The 24,804-nt window shown below is 46.1% G+C and overlaps 1 long non-coding RNA gene across 1 annotated transcript; it reads right to left on the bottom strand.

Moving 5' to 3' along the window:
• Nucleotides 1-10,070: 10,070 nt before the first annotated feature.
• Nucleotides 10,071-24,474, bottom strand: LOC122456850. Its single transcript, XR_006275952.1, has 2 exons — nucleotides 24,397-24,474; nucleotides 10,071-10,120 (listed from the first exon to the last, which is right to left on the bottom strand). It is a non-coding gene; the product is annotated as an uncharacterized LOC122456850 (long non-coding RNA).
• Between the last annotated feature and the right edge of the window lie 330 nt (nucleotides 24,475-24,804).

Here is a 24,804-nt window from a genome sequence, read left to right as displayed (position 1 = left end):
CACAAGCTAAACTAATGCATTTCCTTGCTTTACTTACGATTTTTGTAATCTAGCTGCTTAGTTCAAGTAGGGCTTTGGGAGATGTATTTTCTCTGTCCTGATTCCTCGCTGACCCGGAGAGAGCCAACAAAGAAAACAAAGCAAAAACCTTCCCACACAGATTTGAAAGTATCTTCTCCCCTTATTGGTCCTTTTGGTCAGGTACCAACCAGGTTACCTGAGCTTCTTAACCCTTTACAGGTAAGGAGGGATTTTATGATACCCTTAGCTGTATGTTTATAGCAGGAGCCCTCAAGGACGATAAGACCATTTCAGCAAAACTAATCCAATCTCCTTGTTCATTGTCTCAAACAAGCCACAGGACACTGGGCTGCTTTGCAACTGAATCACATCCATAGCTCTTCTGTCCCTCCAGAGGGAGCCCTCGAGAGCAGCTCTTATCATCCGGGAGGTGCCTGCTGCCATGGGCGCTGATTCCACTAGGGTCTCAAGAAGCCATTCCGAGCCTCTTCGATGTAACTCCAGTGACTTTGATCTCAGCAGGGCAGGGGTTCCTGCAGAGATGCAAGTGGGTTTCTGCTGGTGACCTTCCTACCAGAGCTTGTAGTCAGCTACCTGTGTAGTCTGCTGGAGTGATGACCCAGCCTTTGTCTTCTCTTTGGCAAGGTGAGCATAAGTGGCTTAACCTTGTCTACACTCTGGAATAGCCCCAGCTGAGCCACTGGTGCCCCCCCTCCATTTGTTAAACTTTTGAATATCTTATTTTTTAATGCATTTGTAGCCCATTTCATGACTTTGATGCACGATTTGCATGTGTGACAAAGCTCTGTCCTTGCCTCCATGGGTCCCGCGTTTCCTGGCGGATTTCGCTAGCCTCAGAGGCTCACTGTGACCCTCCATGTAACCCTTCTTTCTCTAGGGACAAGGGTCACAGTCTACTGAGCCATTTTCATCATAAGCCATCATCAGGGAAGAAAGGTAAGCAGCAGGATACGGACCCTGGACTTCAGGAAAGCAGACTTTGACTCCCTCAGGGAACAGATGGCCAGGATCCCCTGGGGGACTAACATGAAAGGGGAAGGGAGTCCAGGAGAGCTGGCTGTATTTCAAGGAATCCCTGTTGAGGTTACAGGGACAACCATCCCGATGAGTCGAAAGAATAGTAAATATGGCAGGCGACCAGCTTGGCTTAATGGTGAAATCCTAGCGGATCTTAAACATAAAAAAGAAGCTTACAAGAAGTGGAAGGTTGGACATATGACCAGGGGAAGAGTATAAAAATATTGCTGGTGCATGTAGGAAAGATATCAGGAGTGGCCAAATCGCACCTGGAGCTGCAGCTAGCAAGAGATGTCAAGAGTAACAAGAAGGGTTTCTTCAGGTATGTTGGCAACAAGAAGAAAGCCAAGGAAAGTGTGGGGGCCCCTTACTGAATGAGGGAGGCAAGCTAGTGACAGAGGATGTGAAAAAAGCTAATGTACTCAATGCTTTTTTTGCCTCTGTTTTCACTAGCAAGGTCAGCTCCCAGACTGCTGTGCTGGGCATCACAAAATGGGGAAGAGATGGCCAGCCCTCTGTAGAGATAGAGGTGGTTAGGGACTATTTAGAAAAGCTGGACGTGCACAAGTCCATGGGGCCGGACGAATTGCATCCGAGAGTGCTGAGGGAATTGGCGGCTGTGATTGCAGAGCCCTTGGCCATTATCTTTGAAAACTCGTGGCGAACGGGGGAAGTCCCGGATGACTGGAAAAAGGCTAATGTAGTGCCCATCTTTAAAAAAGGGAAGAAGGAGGATCCTGGGAACTACAGGCCAGTCAGCCTCACCTCAGTCCCTGGAAAAATCATGGAGCAGGTCCTCAAAGAATCAATCCTGAAGCACTTAGAGGAGAGGACAGTGATCAGGAACAGTCAGCATGGATTCACCAAGGGAAGGTCATGCCTGACTAATCTAATCGCCTTTTATGATGAGATTACTGGTTCTGTGGATGAAGGGAAAGCAGTGGATGTATTGTTTCTTGACTTTAGCAAAGCTTTTAGACACGGTCTCCCACAGCATTCTTGTCAGCAAGTTAAGGAAGTATGGGCTGGATGAATGCACTATAAGGTGGGTAGAAAGCTGGCTAGATTGTCGGGCTCAACGGTAGTGATCAATGGCTCCATGTCTAGTTGGCAGCCGGTGTCAAGTGGAGTGCCCCAGGGGTCGGTCCTGGGGGCCCGTTTTGTTCAATATCTTCATAAATGATCTGGAGGATGGTGTGGATTGCACTCTCAGCAAATTTGCGGATGATACTAAACTGGGAGGAGTGGTAGATACGCTGGAGGGGAGGATAGGATACAGAAGGACCTAGACAAATTGGAGGATTGGGCCAAAAGAAATCTAATGAGGTTCAATAAGGATAAGTGCAGGGTCCTGCACTTAGGATGGAAGAATCCAATGCACCGCTACAGACTAGGGACCCCAATGGCTCGGCAGCAGTTCTGCGGAAAAGGACCTAGGGGTGACAGTGGACGAGAAGCTGGATATGAGTCAGCAGTGTGCCCTTGTTGCCAAGAAGGCCAATGGCATTTTGGGATGTATAAGTAGGGGCATAGCGAGCAGATCGAGGGACGTGATCGTTCCCCTCTATTCGACACTGGTGAGGCCTCATCTGGAGTACTGTGTCCAGTTTTGGGCCCCACACTACAAGAAGGATGTGGATAAATTGGAAAGAGTACAGCGAAGGGCAACAAAAATGATTAGGGGTCTAGAGCACATGACTTATGAGGAGAGGCTGAGGGAGCTGGGATTGTTTAGTCTGCAGAAGAGAAGAATGAGGGGGGATTTGATAGCTGCTTTCAACTACCTGAAAGGGGGTTTCAAAGAGGATGGCTCTAGACTGTTCTCAATGGTAGCAGATGACAGAACGAGGAGTAATGGTCTCAAGTTGCAATGGGGGAGGTTTAGATTGGATATTAGGAAAAACTTTTTCACTAAGAGGGTGGTGAAACACTGGAATGCGTTACCTAGGGAGGTGGTAGAATCTCCTTCCTTAGAGGTTTTTAAGGTCAGGCTTGACAAAGCCCTGGCTAGGATGATTTAACTGGGACTTGGTCCTGCTTTGAGCAGGGGGTTGGACTAGATGACCTTCTGGGGTCCCTTCCAACCCTGATATTCTATGATTCTATGATTCTATGAGCCAGAGGGGGAGGTGAGGAGAAGTTTTCCTTCCTTGCACAGTCTCTGTTGTCTCCCAGTCTCAGTGATTAAACAGGGGGCAAATGGGGGGGGGGAGCCCAGGCCCACCCTCTACTCCGGGCTCCAGCCCAGGGACCCTAATAGTATCAGCTATGGTAGCTGATCTTTTAGAAACATGACATGTACAATTCCCTAGGCTACTTCCCCCACAGCAGCCCTCACTTCCTCAAGCTCCACTTCACCCTTACCTCAGGGTCTCCTTCCTTGTGCCTGATATGGTGTGTACTACTCAGCCTCTCCAACAGCGCAACTTCCTCCCACAGCTCCTGACATGCCCTCCCACCTGACTGACTTGGAGGCTTTTAACTAGTTTCAGCCAGCCACTGATTGGCTTCAGGTGTCCCAATCAACACAGCCTTCTCCCTGCCTTCTGGAAAGTTCTTAATTGGCCCCAGGTATCTTAATTGACCTGGAGCAGCTTCCTTTTCACTTAACCTGGTACCAGGGATTTGTTTAGCCTGGAGCTAATATATCTATCTCCCACTACTTTTCTATAGCTATCTGGCCTTGCCCTGTCACACATGGTAATTTATCCCTGTCATATAAGATGATAAATTTGCACACTAGGATCTGTAAATCTGTATTTAATCATGCCATATATAAGTAAACAAAAACATTTTTTTCCTTTAAGCTTATAGAAACTTTTTAATTTTAAGAATAACTGAAATGTACTAACATCGAGACATTGACCTGTCCACCAACATAGGGTGAGCTGGTGTTAAACCGTGTTACTGTAGGTGACAGCCTTAGAATGTTAACCCTCGTCCTTTAATTCCAAGAGTGGCTTTTCTCGCCTTTGCCCTTGCGAACTGAAGCACAGCATCAGAGAGATCCAAAGACTGGCCTATGGCATTTTCAAGTGATAAAAGAACAATGTCAGTCTCTCATTGGCCGTTGTCGATTGAATATATGTTTTAATGAGCCAGAGCTTTGAAAAGCTGCGCTCACCACTCGCAACTGTGACTGGCAGCATGAGCAGACTCCTCAAAGCTATCCACACATTAGGAAAAGTGCCCTTCAGCTATGCATCATGTATGAACTGGAGAATTCAGAGTGCTTCCCATGTGGCAAAATGTGACGGATATTGTCCAATTCGACATAGAGGTCTTATCATTGATGTCTGAACATTCCCCATGTGCCAGCCTCTGGTGAAGGTCCGTACAATTGTTCGAGCATTTTTCTGTCTGCCGGCAGCTTACTAAGGTCATTCAAAAGCCCCAGGTCTTTTCGTGGTGCTTCATTTGTCCAAACCTTTCTTCAATGGACACTTGAAACAAGCAAAAAAACCTCCCTCTTGAATTTTTCTTCTGAGCTTCCCATCACCTCATCTCTGCTTGGTAATCAAACTGTCTCTTCTTCTGGTGGAATACTACAAGGAGTCCGGTGGCACCTTAAAGACTAACAGATTTATTTGAGCATAAGCTTTCGTGGATAAAAACACCACTTCTTCAGCTGCAACTGGTGAATACTAGTTCCCTTGAAGACAGGCTCAACGCCTACGTTTTCCACCATTTCTTTGGCAGCAGTGATGGCATCTTCAAATCTGTTGTCCCTGTCAGCCACAGCGAAATCAATGCAGCTCCTCTTCACAGTAGTAGCAGTCGCAATGTCCATTGACTGAGTTTGTAATGCCGGGCTTATAATGTTTACTTGGAACAGGATATCGGGCCAAACCACAATTGACACCAGACATTTGAAGTCAGTGATCTAGTTTGCCAGGTTTTGCACTTTGTGTTAGATTCTGGCCTTGACTTGACTTGACATCGACTACACCAATTCCATCAGAGCATCGTAAACCTCAGTCTCTTGGTGCCTCACTGACCTTATGCTGTCAATACAGCTCTCCCAGAGAGTGTCACTTACCGGCTTCACAGTCAGATTTGTAACATTGGCCGTGAGGCTCTTCCACCTGATAGTGATGCTGAAACAGGACGTATATCCTTTGCAGTACTACGAAGAGAGATATTGAATCAAAAGAAGATGATGCTGTATCTGACACAACCAGTTGAGGGTATGGCAGCCACAAGGCATGAAGAAAGCTCTTGGATTCAGTACAAGAATCCTTGCTAGGACCTCACTGTTTCTTCCCTTCATGTTTGTGCCATTGTCGTAGCCTTGGCTGCGGCAGTCCTGAAGTTTTATTTTATTCTTATTTAAAACGTTCATAAACAATTCTGTTAGGCCTTTTCCAGTAGAGTTGTCCACAGACCCGAAGCAGATAAAGTGTTCCTTTACTTGGATACAGTCATCCTCGTCGTCAACAGATCTTACTGTAAATGGCATCTTTTCCCTGTGACTAATGTCGGGAATGCAACGCATTATTACAGCGTAGTACTTTGCCGAGCCATATCAACATGTCATCAAGCACCTTTCTTGCCATAAGGTCAATCAGTTTGTTTGGAATTGTTTTCCTGCAGTAATGGTCCATCGCTTCTTTACAAACTACTCAACATAGTTGCTCACGCATGACATTGTCATATTTTCCAAGGAACTCTGCCAAACCAAGGAAATTACCGGTACGTTCAGCGAACAACTTATCTGATGAGCCCCAGAAAGCCAAACAATTCTTTGCAAGGAAGAGGGTAACTGAAATCAGATGCTTGAGCACATTTCCCAAATCTGGGTTTCTACTTTAATAATGCACTGGTCTTCTGCATGTAATGCATTTATTCAGCTTGAGCCCGGACTCTGTCAGGTCTGAGGGCTTTTTCTGCAGCCACATTAGGACAGCAGCAGCCATGAGCTAAGAAGCAGGAAGTCACATCCTCACATTCCCTCTAAATTACATTAAAACTATGACATATCAGGCTGTTAAGCAGGCTCCTGTCTTAATAGTGCCCAGCATCACCAGAGAAAGAAACAGATCGTAAGATGTTTAGGGAAAACTTTGTTTGATAACATTCTGTCTGGCAAGGAATCACCTAACAGATGTGATTGTGAAATCTATACTTCTTTATTGTTTACCTTCATGGTCCCTGCTTCTTTATTATTTATCTGTCTGGTCTCTGTCTGGTTCTTTGATCATTTCTGCCTGTTGCATCACTAATTTTGCAAGATTTAAATCAGCTTAGGTGGTGGGCTCTGATTGGGTAAAGAGTGGTTTCGTAATGGGCTAGGATGAATGAAAAATGCTAGTTTACAATGGTTGGGGATGGTAGAGCTAAGCAGGGCTCAAGTTTCACTGTAATAACTGGGGTCCAGAAGGAATTTCCTTGGGAATCAACTCCAGGGCGCTGCCCAAGATCAGAGCTACCAGACCTCAACACCCTGCCAACTATATTGTGCAGAAGCTGGAGTCCCTGGACGACCTGATCCTGGCTGACCACTAGGAAAAATTTGTCTGATTATGGGGGTGGGTGAGCATTGTATGCTTAGTGTGGTGTTCTGCTTAGGTAACTGTTAATAAATAGAAGTTAAGGATATTACTGTTTAAGGCTCTTCACTGGTAAAAGGCCCCTCAAACCCACAGAGATTACGCCCTGAGCCCTAGGAATTGGGTAAGGGTGTCCTGGAGCCCTAGGAAGGGGGTAAGGGTGGGTGCCTAAATTAACTGGGTTATGCCTTGAGCCCATGGAAAGGTAAAGGTGAGGTGCCCTAGAGTGTGCGGGTAACAGACTCAACCTCTCTCCATTTGGAGTAGGCCATAAAATGCCGGGTTACTTTTCATGTTGTTTCACGAGCATCAACTAAGTATACCCAGAAAGTGCAAGCAAACAATTTGGCAGTCTTATCAAATATTTTGCAAGAAAACCAGAACACTTGTCAATTGATTTGAGTAAACTAGCCAGTGCCAATTCAGTTTTCTCACCATTCTTGAGCACTCTTTGCAGTGTGATATTGAGAAGTGTCGATTCTGCTCATTTGCTGGAAACATCATATCCTCAATTTTGCCAGCCCATTCAAAATTGTACGATCAGCATGGCAGAGTTTAGGAGTGCCGACCATAGAGCAGGATCTGATGGTATCGAGTTATGGTGTGCAATTTTCTCACTGCTGTTCCTGTCATCATGCGAGGCTGATTCTTGTTTATTCGTTTCTCTCCTTTTGATGTGAGTCACATTTCTTCTTTATCATCCCTCTCCTTCACACCACCAGGAAAACTGGACAATTCTCCATCACTTCCTCACATTTTCCATTCCTTATCTTCAGGTAAATTCTGCTAATTCCTTAGTAATAGGACTTTCATCATTTACACTTCGCTTCTCAATTTCTTCTGGCATTGGGATGATAGCTACTGCCTAAAGCCTGGTCTATGTTGTTCTGTTTCAGATATTTTCCCATCATATTTGCCCCTTGTTGCAAACTAGTTTGCAATTGAGCTTTCTGCTTCCTATACTGAGCTCCTGAAGACTTCTTCAGGGGCATCTTTTATTTTCTGTGAGGGAAAACAGTATTGGGAGAGCAAAAATCTATGTTACACAGTGTTAGAAAGTCATAAACATTACATGTTAAGCATGACAAAAGCAATAACAGTATTTCTTTTATATTGTTGCGTAGGTAGGGGTTTGATGGATATCTCTGATGTCTCATTAAATATGTCTGTTGTTAGTCACTGCTGCTACTCTTCAAGTCTTAAAACACAAGTACACTTTCACAATTATATAATAAAACAAAGTTCACAATATCACAGCAGGACTCTCACTTCAATTCGTTCTTATATCTCCAGAGGGTCAGAGGCTGGACAAGAAGTATAAGAGCCCAACCCCAGAACTCACTCAGGAGGCAGCCGCTGAAGAGGCCAGATGCCTCTGGCCCAGCTCCCTCCAGGGAAACTGTAGGAACCAGCGGTGGACCTGGAGACTGGCCTGACCGGCCGATACTTGACATGGATAGCATGGGGGAGAGTTGCCGAGCCTACCCCTCACCAGTTGCCCTAAGGACCCAATGGTGCTGGACCCCCTTGAGGGCACCGCCTTGACCCAAATACCTCCAGAGGGGGAGTTGGGAAGTAGCCCCGGGGCAGCCAACCCAAGTCTGGCTGCAACACAGCCGGAACCCATGTCAGTGTGTTGCGGCCAGGATCCCCACTGACCCAGCAGCTGGCCTTTGGTCACTGCTAGGGCCCCGGGCTGGGATGCAGTGGTGTGGGTAGGCCTGGGTGGCAGTCTCCCCCTCTCCCAGGCCGCTTGAAGCCTGGGCTTGTTAACTGTTATCTGTGTTGGCTGAGCCCCTGCCTGAGGGCCTGAGCCTTGAACTCATTGCTGCCCTGCCCTGGCCTAGGGCCTGGGCTTGTTATTTGCTAACTGTTACCTGTGTTTGCTCAGCCCTGCTGGATGGCTGGAGCCCAGACTCCAATGGCCCAACTGATTCCCCAGGGGTCAGTGCAAGGACCGAAGGAGGTGGTGTGGTTCCCTGCTGCCCCGGAGAGGGACGAACCCTCTCTACAAAGCCATTTTAAAAGTTAGAAGAAAAATGATTTTTTTCAGAAGAAACAGGCCATTTATACATTTGAAATAAAGTTTTTTCAAAAGAGGAATAATGTGATAAGACAGAAATGTTAAGAGGTCTTTAGAGAGAAAACTTTATGCATTCAGGTAGTTTGAAATGAAATCTGAAAAAATAATTGTTTTTGAAATAAAGCCATTTAAATAGTAGTACAGAACATTTATTTTTAGAGACAAGAAAGTGGGGTGGGGTCAAACAAGACACACGAGAGAGACTGTAGAACTGGACACAGCAAAAGCCTTTCAGCCTGTCAAAGAAAGAATTCACTCCGAGGCTGCAGAAAATGTTTAAACTCCAGGAAAGGAAGAAAGCCTGTGTCACTGGCCAAAGAGCAGAGAAAAGAGACAAGCAGCTCACCACTGCAGCTGCCACTAGTCAAATACCAGTAGTTCCAGGTCAGCCAACTTTGGACAAGCATGCCTCTAGGATGAGCCCATCAGAAGCTATGCTTTAAAAACATAATAGAATTGTATTTTCCTGAACCAGTCATGGTCCCAAGAGGTGTGGCTTTCAACCACTGGTCTGTTTAAAAAATGCATCTCTGTAAATGAAAGAAAGACAGACTATACATAATGCAAGTTTTGTAGAAATATACCAGCCTTTAAAAAAGTCGTTAAATTGCTTTTTTAAAGTTTTGCCTAAAGGAAAACCCTTTAAATTGTATTACTTGTATGCTGTAAAGACAGATTTCGATTTACACACTTATATACAAAATATACACAGGCTATTTAAAAGAAAAAAACAACTTGTGCATAACAACACTTTTTAATGGAGATAAGATTAAAAAAATAAATCTGTGGGAGAATAGCAAAGTTACGGGAAAAAAAGTAATGCTGATCAAGTAAGCTTAACAAATAAACTTTTAAAACACCAATCAAAAGGAGCATGCATGTAGATTTATTTACAAAATGTATGTAATTTAAGCAAACATCCTTATGAGTTTTTACCAGGAATTAAACTACTTTTTACATAAAAACCTTTAGCCTTGGTCTTTAAAATGTAGAAAGATCCTCATGAAGATTGTCTATCAATTTTCCTTATTCCACTTACTTAAAGGCTATCAAAAGTACACTACTTTACATTTGTTGGAAGTTAGCACCCATTGACTTTAGCTGCAAGGAGGCCTTTTAATTTAAAACTTTGTACACTGATTTACAGGATATTCTGTGTCATGTGTGAAGATTTTTGGAGTGAATGTAATATTCTCATCATTTACAATACAAGTTAAAAAGAGGTTATACTTCTGTAACTGCATGGAAGAGGGAGATACACTGCCCCCACACCCTTGTTATCTGAAGCTCTTAACTTTTGCAACAAAGTGGAACTGGTGAAGTTTTGTTTGTATTCAGTTTTATTAGACATAGACTTGCGGATTTATTTATTTGTAATGGTAATTCACTTTGTTCTGTCTGTTACTACTTGGAATGACTTAAATCCTACCTTCTGTATTTAATAAATCACTTTTTACTTGTTAATTACCCAGAGTATGTATAAATACTTGGGGCAGGGGGGAACAGCTTGTGCATATCTCTCTATCAGTGTTATAGAGGGCGAACAATTTATGAGTTTACCCAGTGTAAGCTTTATACAGGGTAAAATGGATTTATTTAGGGTTTGGACCCCATTGGGAGTTGGGCATCTGAGTGTTAAAGACAGGCACATTTCTGTAAGGCTGCTTTCAGTTAAGCCTACAGCTGTTCAGGAATGTGGTTCAGACCTGGGTCTGGGTTTGGCAGGCAGGGCTAGTGGGTCTGGCTAAAACTAGGCGGGGCACTGAAGTCCTAAGTTGCCTGGGCAGGAAAGCAGGAGCAGAAGTAGTCTGGGCACATCAGAGTGGCAGCTCCCAGGCGGTTTTCTGTGATCCAACCCTTCACATCTCTTTAAATAAAAAATCCAATCTTTCCCTTATTTCTTTTCAAGATGGCTCACTGGAGATCTTCAAACACTCCTTGCAAAACCCTTTGGAAATGGAAAGAAGATTGCTGTGACTGCTGCTGCTACTGATTGGCTACAAGCTGCACCCACAATGTGTGCTAATCCAGCCTCCTGTCTGCCCCATCCTCCTTGCCCCTTCTCCCTGCCGCCTATTTGTTTTTTAGTCTCCTACTGTCTTGTCTCTTCAATCCCCATCCTACAAAGAGAATCACATCTGAAAGCCCTCATTCCTGCATGGAGTCTCATTGACTTCTCTGGTGCAGAGGTCTGTTCATGCAGTCCTCTTGGCAGGATCAGGGCCTTAGACTGTAACCTCTCAGGGGCACACACTGTCATTTACTAGGTCTTTTTACAGTGCCTAGCACACATGGGGCCCAGATTTGCTTGAGCCCTTTAGATGCTATCACAACATAAACAGAATAAATAAATCAAGACCAATAATGAATTATTTACAATGAGTTGGTTTCTCTTTGTTAATCATCCTTTGATGTATAAAGAGAGCCTGAAGAGGAATTCTATTGTTTACTATGTAAATTAATGTCTTTTCTAGGCTTTTTTCCTGGAAGGACTCTATAGATGTCTTAGGACTGTGACATCACAGTACCTGGGCAGTGAAACCTGAGTAGCTGAGACAGAAAGTGATTGTAATTCACACTGTTGAAAACTGTTTAACATCTATTTACTCAAATGCTCAGTAAGCAGCTGGGAGAAAAGCTCTCTTTGTTAAAGATTCAACAATGACCCTTCCTCCCCTTTCAAAAAAATATCTTCTAGCTAAATTAGGAGACATCAGACTTAATATTTTGCTATTTCTAAGGTATAAAAATGAGAAGGGAGGACTTAAAAAAAAAACCTTCTATCCATCGCAAAGGAGCAAATACAGCAAGGTGTTTTTTTTCCTCCTTGCAGGTCACCTCTATGCTAATCCTGTTTGGCATAGATGAGACATGATTTACAATAATGCTTAATATATATTTGGTGTGGCTCCCTTCTATATAGGATAAAGCAAAAGTGCTCGGCAGACAGCCACGATGAGGCATTGTTTCCTGCATTCTTCATTTAATAATAAAATTTAAAAAAAAGACCCCAGTTCTAAGCCCAGAAGTCACCTCTAGCCAGGGCTCCTGTTCTGTGCCCCAGGAACAGCTTAATCTGTTACCATAGGGCTGACTTTAAATGTTACAATGGAAGATCCAGCATCATCCTTCACAACCTTGCACACCGAGCTTGAGCAGGGAGAAGTGAGTTATGAAGCATTTAATAGCGTTGACTTTCCTCAGGTTTCTAAACAATTCAGGGGTGACAATTCAGAGGCCACACAGCAAATGGGAGGAGGTGTGAAAAAGCCCATGGCATGCAGAGCAGTACACTTGCTGGGTTTAATGAAGCTTCCACTACAGCTAATAGATTCAGTAGCCTTAGGCAAGCCAGGGCTGTGATTGAATTTCCTTGCACTCAGGAGAACGGCCAGTCTGGACCGAGTGCTCTTCCTTCATGTCCCACTCTGCCCCCAGGCACTGAGACAGGTCAGCCAGCCTGTGTAGGGGATAGATTGCAGTGTGTAAGCCCTCTGGGGCAGGGACCATCTCTTTGTCCTGCATTTGTACAGAGCTTAGCACCATAAGGGCCTGGGCCATGACTGGGCTGCAATACAAACAATACGTTAGAACTTTAAGTGGCCAGGACAGTGGTTCAGAGCATTGAGAGACAGCTGCAGCGGCACAAGAGCTAGCAAACAGAGCTCTAAACAGGGGAGTTTGAGTGGGAGTTCTGTTGGAGGAGAAGGTAGTTGTACTTGGTTTTGGTATTTTTAGTATTTGTGTGTGTGTGTGTGTAGGGGTTTTGTGCTGGGAGAGCAGCTGAGCCTGATTAGGGGGTGGGGCTTTGTGCTGAGAGAGCAGCTGAGCCCTGCCTAGGGGGTGGAGCTTCTGACTAGGGGCCCATATAAAGGTAGCCAGCCACCAGGCACTGGCACAGGAGCTAACAAACAGGAGCTTTAAACAGGGGAGTTTGGATTGTGGTGCTTGTTTGGGGTTTGCTTTTGCTGGGGGAGGGTGGTCTTCTGGTGTGGCTTGTGTTTCCCAGATTAACAGGATTTAGGGTGGGAAGGAGATGACAGATACAGAGGCAGCTGTGGGAGTGACTCCTGTAGTGAAAGACACATTGAGGATGACTGGATGTGGAAGCTGTGGTATGTACATGATCCTGGAGGGGGGAACCGGTAAGAATTTTTTTCTGCATGAAATGTTGTCTGATAGAGCTGATGGAGGAAAAGATCTGAGGTTTGGAGATGCAGGTGGAAAGTCTGGTTGAGTTTAGGAAGGGGTTTGAGCAGATGATGGAGCAAAGATATGAGGTATCTGAAGGGAAAAGCTCACTCACAGATGGAAGCAGGGCTGGGGAATTTGAGGGGAGACTGGATGAGGAAAGTGGTCAGTGGAAACATGTGACTAAAAGAACCAGGCAGAGGAAAGACGGGCTAGTGAAGGAGAAATAGAGGCTTAGGAACAGGTTTGCAGAATTGGAAAATGAAGAAGGGGCTCAGCAGGTACTTGTTGAAGGTGGAAGGGTAAGGAAGAAAAGAGAGGCTAGTCGTATAGAAAAGGGGAAGAGTCAGGGAGACTACACCAAATATGAGCCCCAGGAGGATACAGGATGGGTTGAAGAAGATTGTAAAGGAAAATAGGAATGGAAAGAACCTGCACCAGAGGGAACAGGGGAGAGACTGGAGAATAGCACTCTCACCAGAAAGAGGCAGGTCTATGTGATCGGGACTCTTTATTGAGAAGAATAGACAGGCCTGTAACTAGAGCTGATCCTGAGAATAGAAGGGTGTGCTGTCTTCTGGGTGCTAAGATACGGGATGTAGACCTGAGGTTGAAAAGGATCCTCAAGGGAGCGGGAAAGATCCCCTAATTATCCTTCATGTGGGAACAAATGATATGGCTAGATTCTCGCTGGAAAGTATTAAGGAGACTATGCTAGGCTGGGGAAGATGCTTAAGGAAATTGAGGCTCAGGTGATCTTTAGCGGGATCCTTCCTGTTCCTAGAGAAGGGCAACAAAGGGGTGACAAGATTATGACTGTCAACAGATGGCTTAGGCAGTGGTGCTATAAGGAGGGCTTTGGGATGTATGGCCACTGGGAGGCATTCACGGACAGAGGTCAGATCTCTCGGGACGGACTTCATCTGAGTAGGGAAGGAAATAGACTTCTAGGATCGAGGCTGGCACAACTGATAAAGAGAGCTTTAAACTAGGAATTGGGGGGAGATGGATGAGAGATGTCCAGAAAATCTCCACGCCAGATTTTAGCATTGAGAGGGAAGAAGATGAAGTAAGAATGGATACAGCCGTGGGTAGGAGAATGTATATAAGGAGTGAGGGCGGTGTGGATACTAGTCTAATAGGTTATACTGGATGTAGAATGACTGTGCCTAATAGGGTACAAAATGTGAGCGAGGCCAAACAGCAAAAATTAAGATGTTTATACACCAATGCGAGGAGTCTAGGTAACAAAATGGAGGAACTAGAGCTACTGGTGCAGGAAGTGAAACCAGATATTATAGGGATAACAGAAACATGGTGGAATAATAGTCATGACTGGACTACAGGTATTGAAGGGTATGTGCTCTTTAGGAACGACAGAAATAAAGGTAAAGGTGGTGGAGTAGCACTGTATATCAATGATGAGGTAGAATGTAAAGAAATAAGAAGCGATGCAATGGATAAGACAGTCCGTCTGGGCAAAAATTACATTGGGGAAGATAACTAGTAGAGCCTCTCCTACAATAGTGCTTGGGGTGTGCTATAGACCTCCGGGATCTAATTTGGATACGGCTAAAGCCCTTTTTAATGTCTTCAATAAAGTAAATACTAATGGAAACTGCGTGATCATGGGAGACTTTAACTTCCCAGATATAGACTGGAGGACCAGTGCTAGTAATAATAATAATAGGGCTCAGATTTTCCTAGACGCAATAGCTGATGGATTCCTTCATCAAGTAGTTGCTGAACCGACCAGAGGGGATGCCATTTTAGATTTAATTTTGGTGTGTAGCGAGGATGTCATAGAAGAAATGGTTGTAGGGGACAATCTTGGCTCAACTGATCATGAGCTAATTCAGTTCAAACTAAATGGAAGGATTAACAAAAATAAATCTGCAACTAGGGTTTTTGATTTCAAAAGGGCTGACTTTCAAAAATTAAGGAAATTAGTTAGGGAAGTGGATTGGACTGAAGAACTTATGGATCTAAAGGTAGAGGAGGCCTGGGATTACTTTAAATCAAAACTGCAGAAGCTATCGGAAGCCTGTATCCCAAGAAAGGGGAAAAAATTCATAGGCAGGAGTTGTAGACCAAGCTGGATGAGCAAGCATCTTAGAGAGGTGATTAAGAAGAAGCAGAAAGCATACAGGGAGTGGAAGATGGGAGGGATCAGCAAGGAAAGCTACCTAATTGAGGTCAGAACATGTAGGGATCAAGTGAAACAGGCTAAAAGTCGAGTAGAGTTGGACCTTGCAAAGGGAATTAAAACCAATAGTAAAAAGTTCTATAGCCATATAAATAAGAAGAAAACTAAGAAAGAAGAAGTGGGGGCCGCTAAACACTGAAGATGGAGTGGAGGTTAAAGATATCTAGGCATGGCCCAATATCTAAACAAATACTTTGCCTCAGTCTTTAATAAGGCTAAAGAGGATCTTGGAGATAATGGTAGCATGACAAATGGGAAGGAGGATATAGAGGTAGATATTACCATATCAGAGGTAGAAGCGAAACTGAAACAGCTTAATGGGACTAAATCAGGGGGTCCGATAATCTTCATCCAAGAATATTAAAGAAGTGGCACCTGAAATTGCAAGCCCATTAGCAAGAATTTTTAATGAATCTGTAAACTCAGGAATAGTACCAAATGATTGGGAATTGCTAATATAGTTCCTATTTTAAGAAAGGAAAAAAAAGTGATCCAGGTAACTACAGACCAGTTAGTTTGACATCTGTAGTATGCAAGGTCCTGGAAAAAATTTTTAGGAGAAATTAGTTAAGGACATTGAAGTCAATGGTAAATGGGACAAAATACAACATGGTTTTACAAAAGGTAGATCGTGCCAAACCAACCTGATCTCCTTTTTTGAAAAAGTAACAGATCTTTTAGATAAAGGAAATGCAGTGGATCTAATTTACCTAGATTTCAGTAAGGCATTTGATACCGTGCCACATGGGGAATTATTAGTTAAATTGGAGAAGATGGGGATCAATATGAACATCAAAAGGTGGGTAAGGAATTGGTTAAAGGGGAGAGTGCAACGGGTCCTACTGAAAGGCAAACTGTCAGGTTGGAGGGAGTGGAGTTCCTCAGGGATTGGTCCCAAAACCGATCTTATTTAATCTTTTTATTAATGACCTTGGCACAAAAAAGTGGGAGTGTGCTAATAAAGTTTGCAGATGATACAAAGCTGGGAGGTATTGCCAATTCGGAGAAGGATTGGGATATTATACAGGAGGATCTGGATGACCTTGTAAACTGGAGTAATAGTAATAGGATGAAATTTAATAGTGAGAAGTGTAAGGTTATGCATTTAGGGATTAATAACAAGAATTTTAGTTATGAGTTGGGGATGCATCAATTAGAAGTAACAGAAGAGGAGAAGGACCTTGGAGTATTGGTTGATCATAGGATGACTATGAGCTGCCAATGTGATATGGCTGTGAAAAAAGCTAATGCGATTTTGGGATGCATCAGGAGAGGCATTTCCAGTAGGGATAAGGAGGTTTTAGTACCATTATACAAGGCACTGGTGAGACCTCACCAGAACTGCACACAGTATTCCAGGTCTCGCATGTTTAAAAAGGATGAATTCAAACTGGAGCAGGTATAGAGAAGGGCTACTAGGATGATCCGAGGAATGGAAAACTTGTCTTATGAAAGGAGACTTAAGGAGCTTGGCTTGTTTAGCCTAACTAAAAGAAGGTTGAGGGGAGATAGGATTGCTCTCTCTAAATATATCAGAGGGATAAATACAGGAGAGGGAGAGGAATTATTTCAGCTCAGCACCAATGTGGACACAAGAACAAATGGGTATAAACTGGCCACCAGGAAGTTTAGACTTGAAATCAGACGAAGGTTCTAACCATCAGAGGAGTGAAGTTTTGGAATAGCCTTCCAAGGGAAGCAGTGGGGGCAAAAGATCTGTCTGGCTTTAAGATTCTAGTCGATAAGTTTATGGAGGAGATGGTATGATGAGATAATGGGATTTGGTAAGTAATTGATCTTTAAATATTCAGGGTAAATAGGCCAAATCCCCTGAGATGGGATATTAGATGGATGGGATCTGAGTTACTATAGAAAATTCTTTCCTGGGTATCTGGCTGGTGAATCTTGCCCATATGCTCAGGGTTTAGCTGATTGCCATATTTGGGGTCGGGAAGGAATTTTCCTCCAGGGCAGATTGGAGAGGCCCTGGAGGTTTTTCGCCTTCCTCTGTAGCATGGGGCATGGTTGACTTGAGGGAGGCTTCTCTGCTCCTTGAAGTCTTTGAACCATGATTTAAGGACTTCAATAGCTCAGACATGGGTGAGGTTTTTCATAGGAGTGGGTGGGTGAGATTCTGTGGCCTGCGCTGTGCAGGAGGTCGGATTAGATGATCAGAATGGTCCCTTCTGACCTTAGTATCTATGAATCTATTAGCTTATGATGAATTGTCAGGCTGGGCTGGATAGGGGTCGGTACTCTGTCCTTGTATTTTTCACAGTGGAGGCAACACAATCTAGTGGCCGGAGGAGACTATCATCCCATTTACAGCTGGGGAAACTGAGGGATGAGAATGGGCTGTGTAGGGCTGACTCTGGTGCGGGCGGCGGGGGGGACTGAGTTAAATCCCTGAATGGGGGGGAAGGGGGGAGGACAAGTAGGGTTGGGGATTGATCTTTGAAGGGGGAGAGGGCAGCAGGAGTTAGGCAGGGGTGGCTGAGCAGTTGGTGAAGAGCTGCTCTAATGGGTCAAGCGAAGCCCCACATTCAACAAATGGGCACGTCTCTCTGTGCCCATAATAGAAACATGGGGCCATCTGTTATGTGGGGGCTGCATGCTGCATGCATATGAAAGCAGAGCAGTACACCCAGCCAGGTCCCTTGCCCCCACTCCAGCTAGCCCCCCCATCCAGCTGCCCTCCCTCTCACCTAGGACACTTGCCTCCACTCTGGCCAGGCCCCAGCCAAGCCCTCAACCCCAGCACAACCAGACCACCCTCCACTGGCCCCTGGCCCCGACACCAGCCAGCTAGGGTTACCAACTTTCTAGTTGCAGAAAACCGAACACCCTTCCCTGCCCCATCCCTGAGGCCCCACCCCCACCCACTTCATTTGTCCCTCCATCCCTCCCATGCTTTCCCCACCCTCACTCACTCATTTTCAACAGGCTGGGGCTGGGGGTTGGGATGAGGGAGGGAATGAGGGCTCCAGCTGGGGGTGTGGGTTCTGGGATGGGGCCGGGGATGAGGTGTTTGGCCTGCAAGATGGGGCTCTGGCCTGGGGGGTGGGGCCAAGGGGTTTGGAGTGGGGGGGGGCCTCCAGGTTGGGGTGTGGAAGGGGGTATGGGCTCTGGGCTAGGGGTGTGGGCTCTGGAGTGGGGCCAGAAATGAGGGGCTGAAGATGTAGGAGGGGGCTCCAGGCTGGGGCAGGGGGCTGGGGTGGATGAGGGGTGAGCGCTCTTGCTGTGGGCTCTGGGGTGGGGCCAGGAATGAAGGGTTTAGGATGCAGGAGGGGGCTCTGGGCTGGGGCTGAGGGGTTCGGAGTCCAGGAGGGGGATCCAGGCTGTGGCAGGGCGGAAAGGCCCTGGAGGGGGTGAGGATTCCGGGAGGGAGTTGGGATGTGGGAGAGGGCTCAGGGCTGGGGCAGGGGCTTGTGCTCCAGGTGGTGCTTACCTCAGGTGGCTCCTGGAAGAGGCTGGCATGTCCCTCTGGCTCCTAGACCAAGGGGCAGCCAGGTGGCTCTGCACGCTGCCCTCACCCACAGGTGCTGTCCACGCAGCTCCCATTGGCCATGGTTCCCTGCCAATGGGAGATGCACAGTCGGCGCTCAGGGCGGGGGCAGCACATGGAGCCCCTTTGGCTGCACTTACGCCTAGGAGCCAGACGCTTCCAGGAGGCATGCGGAGCCAGGGCAGGCAGGGAGCCTGCTTTAGTCCCGCTGCTGACGGCCAACTGGAATTTTAATGGCCTGGTCAGCAGTGCTGACCGGAGCCGCCAGGGTCCCTTTTCAACTGGGCATTCTGCTTGAAAACAAGATGCCTGGCAACCTTACAGCAAGCCCCAGCCCCTCTCTCCCTTTGCCCTTAAAATAATGGATAACATGGGGAGCTCGACCTACAGGAGCAACACAGTGTGTGACTCTCTAGTTCAGTAATAACAGTCAGGTGTCATAGCAGTGACTTACCCCCCACCACGGTGCATGGCAGTGGTAGGGTCAGGATTAGAACTTAAGACCTGCTGCCTCCCATCCCCCTGTGGAGGTCTCCAGGCCTGGCAGGAGGACCCCCCACCCTGCACGCACACACACCTGAAGCGATGAGGGTGTTCTTCACATTCCGCCCCTCCCCAAATGCAGCATGGCCCTGACACTGCCCGGCTGGAGTGGCGGGCACTGCAGCACAAGCCATGCTTCCGTAAAGAGGGAGGCATCCACGCCCACAAGCTTCACTGGGGAGCTTTGGAGGCTGCATGTTTGGCCACCCCCGAAACATGGAATCACAGAAATGATGCTTTGCCCTCCTCTGCCTTCCTGCTTGCTGTGACATGTTGCCCCTGGATTGGGCATTGTTGCGGGCTGTGCAAGGCTGGGCTGAGTGGGAGGCAGCCACAGCTGGGGCCATGCCCCAAGCAGGCCACACCTGGCCCTGTTATAAGGGCTCTGGGTGGAGCTGGCTTAGTCTCTCTCCTGCTGTGAAGAGAGAAGTACCTGGCTACTAGGGAGAAAAGGTTACCTGAAGCAAAGCGGCGCAGGGCTGGGGAAAGGCCAGAGGAGCTGGGGAGCCCCAGCCTGGCAACTCCCCAGGTTGAGGCCTTGGTAAAGGTCTATGCAGGTACTGGACTGAGAGGTGCAGCCCAGAGATCGGCAGAAGCAGTTGCTGGTGATGAGAGGCCATGACACTGCAGCCTGCCCCTTGAGAAAGGAGCTAGATGATGGCTGGTAGTTGCCACTGAGGTGAGGTGGGTGTAGAAGGTTGGGGGCTCCCCTGGGAGGGGAGATCTAGTGTGGTGGGCAGAACCCCAAGGTAAAGGGCACTGGGGTCTGGGAGGGACATTGGCGGCCAACGGCAGGTGAGACACTGGCCAGTAGGAGGCTCTCTGAGCTAGAGAGCTAATGCCTGAGATGATCAGCAGAAGGTGCTGCATGGGTGAGTCTCACATTGCTACAGGCATCAAGTGCAGAGATTGGGTCTGGGACTTGAGTGTGTGAAGCTCTATTACTTGGGTAAAGAACAGCCTTGGCGCTAGTCTGTGAAGTGGACTCACGAACCCCTATATGTGGTGTGACGCTCCCAAGAGTGAGTCCCAACCTCCCAGCAGGTGTTGGCAACCAGGGCACAATCCCCAAATGAGGTGTGAGTTCTAAACTTCGAGTGCAAACTCCTCAGGCACCTTTCCAGCCTGAACATGGAGTCACAGACCATCCCTATAGGTGCTCTGGTCTGTCTTGCCACCTGGTGAGTGTAGCTCTGTGACAGATGGCCCCTTACACCCAGAATCAAAGCAATATTTAGGTTACTCCGAATCCCAAAGGACCAATCACTTGCCTCAGGCCTATTGCTCTTTAGGTCTCATCCAAAGACCATACTTGTAGCTGATCCTATAATAAACAATATGAAGATTTATTAAGCAGGAAAAGAACATGGGAGAGTTATTTACAAGGCGAAAGCAAGTGAACATAAACACACAAATGAGTTACAAGCTCAAGTTTCAAAAGATAATATAGGCTTCTATCATCAGCAAGCTGTAATTGTCCTTTAGGGCTAACCCAGGCAAGTTGCTGGGGAGTTCTTGCTTATGCCTAGAAACCCCTGCCCTCCAAGCATCATAGAGGTGCTAAATGATGGGGCCATGCCCCCTGTTATGATGCCCCTGGGACCAGGGGTGCTGGAAGAGTTTGTATAGTGGGGGTGCTGAGAGCCATTGAAACAAACTCTAAACCCCATGTATAATGGAAACCACTTCATGCCAGGGCATGTTGCAACACCCCCAGCATGCCGAGTTCCAGCACCTATGCCTGGGATAGGGTGACCAGATGTCCCAATTTTTATAGGGACAGTCCCAATATTTGGGGCTTTGTCTTGTATAGGATCCTATTACCCGCCCCCCATCCTGATTTTTCACACTTGCTGTATAGTCACCCTAGCCTGGGACGAGCCATGACAGGGAGACAGAGATACCTACCCATGCTTCCACAGTGGAACATCGTTTTTAACTCAATAAGCCTCACAACCCCTCTATCCTGGGAGTTGGGGAAGGATCAGGATCCCTATTTTACAGATAAGGAAGCTGACACACATCGCTCATGGCATTCCAGCGCCAGAGTTGAGCTCAGCACAGGGCCCAAGAAGGCTGGGCCTCCTTTGTGCCTTGCCTGTCCAGAGCCAGCTGTGGGCTTCATAGAATATCATGGTTGGAAGGGACCTCAGGAGGTCATCTAGTCCAAGCCCCTGCTCAAAGCAGGCTTTTTTTATCCCCCAGAGTTGATCAGAGCAGCCCAACTTGCCTCCTTGCTGCCTAAGGTCCATATGACTGTTCCAACAGCTTTGAATAACTAGAGGGTGGTTGCACTCTAGTCACACCTCCATTTTTCCTCTATGCCATCAGGGAAAGCTCCTTACATTGGGGAAATTCCCTAGGACCTGGATCCATCAGCATAGTGACCCCTTATGCTAGCAAACCCATAGCATGGGGATGAACTAGAGACCCAGTGAAATTAAATGCTCTGTCTAAGATCTCATGGTGAGCGTGGCAGAAGTTGGAATAGAATCCACGACTCCGTAGCCACTACTCTTGCTACACGTAAAATTCCTAGGAGCATAGGTTTGCCAGCCACCTTTGGGAGTTTGCTCTACTAGTGCTAGCTTGTGAGTAGACCTGGCAGAATTCAATTTCAATTTTTTTCAGTAATTTCAACCGATATCGCTTCTCAGTCTTTTGGCTAAAATCAAGTGTAAACATTTTGATGGATAATATCAACATTTTGGACTATAAGGTGGACAGAAAGCTGGCTAGATTGTCAGGCTCAACGGGTAGTGATCAATGGCTCCATGTCTAGTTGGCAGCCGGTATCAAGTGGAGTGCCCCAAGGGTTGGTCCTCGGGCCGGATTTATTCAATATCTTCATTAATGATCTGGAGGATGGTGTGGATTGCACCCTCAGCAAGTTTGCAGATGACACTAAACTGGGAGGAGTGGTACATAGGCTGGAGGGTAGGGATAGGATACAGAGGGACCTAGACATATTAGAGGATTGGGCCAAAAGAAATCTGATGATGTTCAACAAGGACAAGTGCAGAGTCCTGCCCTTAGGACGGAAGAATCCCATGCACCGCTACAGACTAGGGACAGAATGGCAAGGCAGCAGTTCTGCAGAAAAAGACCTAGGGATTACAGTGGACGAGAAGCTGGATCTGAGTCAACAGTGTGCCCTTGTTGCCAAGAAGGCCAATGGCATTTTGGGCTGTACATTGCCAGCAGATCGAGGGACGTGATCATTCCTCTCTATTCGACATTGGTGAGGCCTCATCTGGAGTACTGTGTCCAGTTTTGGGCCCCACACTACAAGAAGGATGTGGAAAAATCGGAAAACGTCTAGCGGAGGGCAACAAAAATGATTAGGGGACTGGAACACATGACTTATGAGGAGAGGCTGAGAGAACTGGGATTGTTTAGTCTGCAGAAGAGAAGAATGAGGGGGTATTTGATAGCTGCTTTCAAGTACCTGAAAGGGGTTTCAAAGAAGATGGCTCTAGACTGTTCGCACTGGTAGCAGATGACAGAACGCAGAGTCATGGTCTCAAGTTGCAGTGGGGGAGGTTTAGGTTGGATATTAGGAAAAAACTTTTTCACTAGGAGCATGGTGAAACACTGGAATGGGTTACCTAGGGAGGTGGTGGAATCTCCTTCCTTAGAGGTTTTTAAGGTCAGGCTTGACAAAGTCCTGGCTGGGATGACTTAGTTGGGGATTGGTCCTGCTTTGAGCAGGGGGTTGGACTAGATGACCCTCTGAGGTCCCTTCCAACTCTGATATTCTATGATTTACTTTATTTTTAAATTTTGTCTGTTTTTTTGTTTGTGCAAAATTTGATTTTAAGCATATTTTTCAATTTTTGATCCATCAAAATGTTTACAGTTCCAGGAAATTCTGGATGGGGCAGCTGAGACAATAATTATTTAATGGCAAGAGATGGTGAAATTCAGAATGTTAAAGCTCTGACCATTAAAGCACCAATTTTTAATATTGCATTCAAGCTCTGATAAGTTCTAAGGCAACATTTTTCTTCTTTTGCCTATCTGCCAGTTTTGATTATTACTGATGGCAATATTTTTGCATGGGTTTGTGTGTACACGGTGAAATTGGGGTTTACTGATTAAAAATCAGATCCTTCCAAGGCTACATGTAAACCATGTTTTCACTGTGCCATGCAACATCACAGTGTCTTGCACAGCTGTCATCCTGGTGTGATGCAGATGTGACAATGACACATAGGATAGCACGATCAGCCTGCTGTGGTGGGCGCAAACATGACCACACACAGATCTGTGAGGCCTCCCACGCCAAGGGCAGTGGTGCTAGAACTAGGGATGCTGGGGATGCTTCTGCACCCCTGAGTTGAAGTAGTAATAACAAACACCAAATACATAGTTTCCATCATCAACACCCCTGTGATGTTGCACCCTATAATGCTTTATGGGAATATGCTTATAAATGTATATATGACATAATTGGAATATGTCTTATGCTACATATGCCATGTAATATCTCTGTAAAGATTGTGATCTACTGAATCTATTTATCCTATTTGTATGCATGTATCATTTTTGTATTCAAAGTTATGAAGATTGGCTATTAACTTGTTTAATTTTAAGTAGCCTCAGTGAAGCAGTTGGTCAGCTTCCTGAGAAGACTATTCTCAGTAAGTGCCCAATCAAAAAACACTTAAGACAACAATGAACTTGGAGATGCTAATCCACATCTGAGCTTTCCCAGAAATGTTGCCTGGCTGGTAAGGAACTCAGTCATGCATGGACATGTGACTTGCCCATGTGACTCCAAAACTCCATCTTTGAGCTGAATTCTGGATAGGAGAGAGGAGGGGGGTCTCTGCTCACAAGAGAGACTATTTAAGCCCCTTGGAGACCCCTCCATTTTGTCTTCAGCTGGCTCAAGAGATTACCTGAAAGACTGGATCAAAGGACAGTAATCACAGGGGTGGGAGTGATTGCTGGACCCAGACTCGAAGAAGACTAGTCTGTAAAAGAAGCTTGCTGGAACATCTCTGACAGGTTTCAGAGTAGCAGCCGTGTTAGTCTGTATTCGCAAAAAGAAAAGGAGTACTTGTGGCACCTTAAAGATTAACAAATTTTGACAGATTTCCACTCTATGGTTAAATTCAGTGCCTAAGGTGGAACATCTCTGAGGGTGAAATTTCATCTGTAATCACTTTATGCCTAATACAGTAAGACTTCTGTATTTTATTTTGTTTGGTAATTTACTTTTGTCTGTTTCTACTTGGAATCACTTAAATTTTACTTTCTGTATTTAATAAAATCGCTTTTTACTTATTTATTAACCCAGAGTATGTATTAATGGGGATGGGGCAGTAAACAGCTGTGCATATCTCTATCAGTGTTACAGAGGGCAAACAATTTGAGTTTATCCTGTATAAGCTTTATAGAGCGTAAAACAGATTTATCTGGGGCGTGGACCCCACTGAGTGTTAGAGACAGGAACACGTCTTAGGCTGCTTTCAGTTAAGCCTGCAGCTCCGGGGGGACGTGGCTCAGACCAGGGTCGGGGTTTGTAGCAGGCTCGGGTGTCTGGCTCAAACTGCCAAGGTGCTGGAGTCCCGGGCTGGCAGGGAAAAGGGGTTAGAAGTAGTCTCAGCACCTCGGTTAGCCGTTCCCAAGGGGGTTTCTGTGATCCGATCCGACCCGATCA

Source organism: Dermochelys coriacea, chromosome 15, assembly GCF_009764565.3.
Source record: "Dermochelys coriacea isolate rDerCor1 chromosome 15, rDerCor1.pri.v4, whole genome shotgun sequence".
Classification (NCBI taxonomy): domain Eukaryota; kingdom Metazoa; phylum Chordata; order Testudines; family Dermochelyidae; genus Dermochelys; species Dermochelys coriacea.
Note: the sequence above shows the minus strand (reverse complement) of the source record. Positions and strands in the feature narration are given on the sequence as shown.